The following is a 6,119-nucleotide window of genomic DNA, read 5'->3' as shown; positions in this document are numbered from 1 at the left end:
CCTCGGCTGCCCCCGCGGGCCTGGCCCCGGGCTTCAGTTACTCCCGGGTTCGTGCAGTCCCCGCTCTCTCCCCGCCTGCCTCGGGAGAGCTTGTGCTGGGAGTTTAGGGGTGTGCCTGGGTCGTGAGGCTGCCAGGCGTTACCTGTGGGCGCCCTGTACGGTGTACGTGCTCCGCCCGACGGCCATGGGATCTCAGAACCGGGACGGACGGACAAGTACCCTAAGGAGACCAGCAGGACTTCATGCTTCCTGAAACCGGCCGCCAGAGCTCCGAGTTTCATGGGGTTTTTATTGGCTCCGTAGACCACACCATCTACTATAGAAACGGACTTGACAAGTTGGCCTCCCTTTATTGTAGCCTAATTTCTGGAGGACTTGGATTGAGAACTACAAAATAGAACGTATAAGAGCAAAAATCTGAACTACGTATTCGAACTGGGGATTTCTGTTTTTAAGTGAGCAAAAGCGATCACTTTAAGATAAAACAGTCTTCTGTGCCTCTAGCGAGTTGAAAGGCGCTGTAAATAACTAGAATTAGAAAAGCATAGTGTGAACAAAATTTCCTCAACACCAGTCCTGGAAAGAAATGCTCATGGGGCTAAACATAAAATTCGAATTTAGGTATTAAGAACATCCTCTTCTGGGGCAGCAGGTGGCCGACTGCAAAGTTCTGTCCTAGACCTCTCTGTTTGAAAAACCCTGAGGGGAGAATGAAAGAGAAGGGATTGCAGGTGGCCTTCCTCTCTGGAGTGTAGGAGAGTGATATCTCTCTCTCTCTCTCTCTCTCTCTCTGCCAAAAAAAAAGGCCTCTTCTTGGAGTGTAATAACCTTTAAGGCAGGGCTTCTCACTTAACACTGTGGGCAAGGGAAAAATACATCTTCCCTGAGAGGATGTTTAGCAACCACCTTTGATAACCTAGCACCCTACTCTTGCCCTGAGTCATGACAGTGTTTCTCGGCTTTGTCTAATACTTGAGAGCCACACTGGTTTAAATTAATGCTAAGAGTATCCTTTGGCTTTTTCTGGGTACCCCTCAGATCCTGAGAGATTCCAATTCAAATTTGTCTGAACCCATCAGAGCCAAAAATAATACCTTTGTAGACATCGCTCCATTGCAAAGTCTTCTGTGTGCAGATGTGCTGATTTGGGCTCCTCAAGGAGGCCAACTGACTACACAAAAGGACCTTTTCTTAGACTAATGGAAGTGTTCCTTCCACCCTGGTAAGGCCTTGGGGTTAGAGCATGTTGGAGATTAGAGACCCGCATAGACCTCTGAACCCCTTAGCCTTTGCAAGGTCACCTATGGTAGCCTGGGTCAACATACTTCCATCTCACCCTTAGATTTTAAAATTAGGCTTCTGACTTTCAGTGAGAAACCAATTTCTATAACTCCTGGGCAGCCAGGGATTGGCCTTGGCCAGCCTAATTGAATGGTGTGTGTCTCTGTGGTAATAGCACCTCAAATAGCATTAATAAAATAGATATTTGATAGGCCCATTCACATTTACTGAGTGCCAACTGTGTGTCAAGCAGAGCATCACTATACTAGAAAGGAGACTAAGCGCACATTTCACCGGTAAATGACTCTCCTCAGAAACCTAATTATGAGAGTAATGACTTTTATAAATGTTACTGGAAGGAGTCAGTGAATAGGAACCCATAAACGGATATTCCAATGACAGTTACAAAATACCTTCCCTAATTGACAAAATCACTATCACGGATAAAAGGCCCAAAACGATCCCACGTAGGACTTTTAGAAGCTTTATTAGTTAAAGTTAAGCACTTTGGGAATTTAATGCCAAGCAACTCAAGAAGTGATAGAGTGTACAATGTGGATTAATAGATTAATACGCGGCAGAAACAAATCTCAGTGGGTTGACACAACAAGGCTTATTTCTCACTTGTCCCAGTTAACAACAAAATTCGACAAGCTGCCACACCCTCTGTTCGTGAGTCATAATCTTCACTTTGTCTCTTGGACACCACTGTCTCTTATTTCTTTTTCCACCACATTTTCAAGGTCTTTTCCTATGTTCTCCTTCCTCCCCAAGCCTCTAAATATTTGAGTACACCAAAGCTCAGTCATGCCTATTAAGTAAGACCCAGGGCTTAAAATGCCACCTATTTGCCTTTGACATCCAAATTCATATCATCATATCTAATGGATATCTCGTATTTAACATAACCAAACAGAGCTCCTGGCTTTCCCCTCTCCTCAAACAGCTCCCCTCCCCTTATATTACTTAAACAAATGGCAATCCCGTTTCAGTCACTGCATACAATAACCATGAGTTTATCTTTTAATTTACTCCTCTTTCTGTCCCATCCAATCTGTCAGCAATGCCTAGTGGTCAGAATCCAATTCCTTCATCCACATAAGACCAAATCATCATCTCTCATCTGACTATAGCTTGTCATTTATTGTACCCATTATTTAATATCTGAACCCCATTTGCCACATGGCAATCTTAATAGTACCTTTTTTTTTTTTGAGAGGTTTTTTCTATAGGGCACATGCGCTCACCAGACAGAGAGAGACAGAGAGACAGAAAGTGAGAAATCCCCCAGGGGAGATGGCCATGGCGCAATCCCTTCTCCTCCATTCTCCTCTTGGGATCTTGGGCATGCATGCAACATGCCCAGCATGAGTTTTAAGCCACCAGGTCCGGGACACGAACCACGGTCGACTACATAGGAGTCCAGTGACATAGCCATTACGCTAATTCCTGGTCCCAGGACTTTTTTTTTTTTTAAGAGAGATTTTTGCTACAGGGCACATGTGTTTACCAGATACAGAAAGACAGAGAGACAGTAAATGAGAAATCACCACCCCCACCCCCCACCCTCACCCCCAACCCCCCGCTGTGAGCACACACACCCGGAGTAAGTTTTAAGCCACTGGATCCAGGGCTTGAACCACTGTTGACTACATGAGAGTCCAGCCATGTAACCATTATGCCATCTGCTAGTCCCCATAATAGTACTTTTAAAACATAACTTTAGGGACAAGGAAGTGGCATGGTAGTTAAGGCACTGGACTCTCACATGGCTAACCATAGTTCGAGTACCAGACCCAGCTTAAAAAATCACTCCTGGCACATATGCATGCATACCCAAAATCCTGAGAGGAGAATGGAGCAGAAGAGCAAGGCCATCCCCCAGGGGATGGTTTCTTACTTCCCCTCTGTCTCTGTCTCTCTCCAGAAAGTGAATCTACCCCATGGCAAAAACCTAAAAATGGAAGCAAAACCATAATTTTAGAGCATTCACTATTTTGTTTAAGATCCTCCAGTATGGAGGAACAGACCCCAAGAAGATCCAGATGTTGGAATTAAGAGAAAAGAACTTTAAGGAAAGTATTCTAAAGTATCTTACAGCTATGCAAAGCCTTAAAGAAAAGAGTTGTCATAGGGATGGGCAAGGTAGGGAATATCAACAGAAAAATGGAAATGATAAAAAATGTAATTTTTAAAAATAAAAATGTACAGTGTCTGGAAGGAAAAGTTCACTGCATAGTTTAAACCTCAGAGTATAAATGACAAAAGAAATGGTTAGTGAAACTGTAAAGAGATTATTGAAAATTATCAAATGTAAAGAACAGAGATTGTTAGTATGAAGACAGTTTTGATAGTTTTCACGATAATATCAAGTGAGCTGACATATGTGAAATTGGAGTCCAAAAGGGAAAGGCAAAACAGAATGGAGCAGAAAGAATATTTGGTGAAATAATAAAAATAGCACTTCCTTTAAGTCTTCAATGTGCTATTTTTTTAAAATTTACCTTTATTTATTTTATTTTGATCAGAGAAGAACAGAGAGAGAGAAAAAGAAAAAATGAGAAAGCAAGCCACCAGGTCTGAAACTCAAACCATGGTCGACCATGTGGGAGTCCAGCACCCTTAACCACCATGCTGCCTGCCGACCCTCAATGTGGTCACTTTTATTTCAGAGTCTATTTCTATTCCAGGGAGACCAATTTGTGATGTTTGGTGCCAGGAATGACCAAAGAAATCAGTGTACATGGAGTTTGGGAGCCGAATCACTATCAGGCTGGTAATGAGTATCTCACCCCTACTCTCTGTAAGCTTAGGCAGTCCCTGACACTCATTAAAACTTTCACTAGTGGTCAACTGGGACCATACGCTGGTGGAAAGGAATGCCTTAACTGTACCAGACATTTGAAAAATACAGAAGATGGGGCTAGCAGATAGCTTGGTGGTTAAGGATGATGGACTCCCATATGACCAACCACGGTTCCAGTCCCAGACCTGGTAGCTTGCTTTCTCACTTTCCTTCTCTCTCTCTTTCTCTATCCCTTTCAGGTCAAATTAAAATAAATAAATAAATTAAATAAAGTTAAGCAAAATAATTATTCTAAAAAAAAGAAAAATATGAAAGAAATTCTACTTACAAGAATAAAGCAATTACAAGCTTGATTAACACTCTTGAAAAGAGAATGAAAAGATAATTAGCAATAAAGTAGTCCCAGTCCCTGTCTTAAAGAGTTGATATATAGGTGGGAATAGCTGGACAGTCAAGATGTATTTGTAATTTCTTTTTTTCCTATCTCATTGCATATATGTAATAATATTGAGCAAACAATGAAAGGTTGCTGTAATGGCTTAACAAGGAAAAAGAAAAGACCTTTCCTTCTTTTTTTTAAAAAGAATTTTAAATTTTTATTTATTCATTTACTTATTTTATTTTGGCCAGAGGGAGACACAGAGAGAGAGAGAGAAAGTAAGAAAGCAAGCTACCAGGTCCAGGACTTGAACCATAGTCAGCCATGTGGGAATATCCAGCGCCTTAACTGCCATGCCACCTGCTGGTCCCCAAAGAACTTAACTTTTGAGTGGACAAAGCTTTCCCCTCTATCCAGAGGGCCTTTATTGAAATATTGATCAAGATTATTACCCGGATTTTATCTTTTTAGTTGTTGTGCCTGACTTTCTGATCCAAAAACCTTTTGGCCAAGTTGTGTCTTCCCTTCTGGAATTATAAGTAGACACAATAATAGTACCTATTTATATCACGAAGTGGATATTAGTACAGAGAACATACCAGTGGCTTACTCAGAGAACATACCAGTGGCTTACTCACTGTTGAATTAATAATACTTTCAGGACCAGCAGATGGCATAATGGTTATGTCCCTGGACACTCACATAGTCGACTATGGTCCGAGTCCTGGACCTGGCAGACTAAAACTCAGCTGGGTGCATATGCGTACATGCCCAAAATCCTGAGATAAGAATGGAAGAGACAGGATTGCAGTGTGGCCATTCTCTCAGGGGATGATTTCTTACTTTCTATCTCTCTGTGACTCTCTTGCAAGTGCATGTGCCCTATAGCAAAAATCTCTCTCTAAAAAATAATATTAAGAAGAAGAAGAAGAAGAAGAAGAAGAAGAATGCCTTGTAAATGTCTGATCTAAAAAGAAACCCCTAAAATTGTACCTGCTGAAGCTGTATGTTGGAAAATAAATTTTGACTTTTTTCTTTTAACATGCACACATGCAAGAAGCTAAGAATGATAGCTACAAGGAGTTTTTAGTAGCATCAAAAAAATCTCTCAGTTCCTAAAGAGGAAAGACAAGGAAAGCTGAGGACCAAGACGAGAAGTAAGTAATAAAAGTAGGAGAGCTCCAAAGAAAGTTAAACTCTAAAAACTGCACATTTGCTATGCCAAGGTCAGAGCTCTGGTAGGAAAATGGGACCGTGACACACGGGGTTGATGATACTGAAAATCATTGAGTCTTCAGATTCTTCTAATTGATCTGACCCGCAGAAGCTACCTCTTCTCTCAATGACTAAGTGTTTCCCCATCTTTTCTTTGAGAGATTTTTTGCATGCGTGCTTGCCGGAGAGAAAGAGACAGAGACAGATAGCAAGAAATCACGTCCCAGGAGGGATGGCCATGCTGCAATCCCTTCCCTCTTCTCTTCTAGGGATCTTGGGGCATACACACACATGTGTCCAGAGTGAGTTTGAAGCCGCTGGGTCCAGGACTCAAACCACGGTTGAGTATGTGAGTCTAGCGACATAACCATTACGTCATCTGCTGGTCTTGTGTTTCCTCTTCTTAAAGACAATATATAGGCTTTTCCCTAGCAAGAC

This window comes from Tupaia chinensis, unplaced genomic scaffold (assembly GCF_000334495.1).
Source record: "Tupaia chinensis unplaced genomic scaffold, TupChi_1.0 Scaffold000541_1, whole genome shotgun sequence".
In the NCBI taxonomy this organism is placed as follows: domain Eukaryota; kingdom Metazoa; phylum Chordata; class Mammalia; order Scandentia; family Tupaiidae; genus Tupaia; species Tupaia belangeri.
This window is presented reverse-complemented; position numbering follows the sequence as displayed.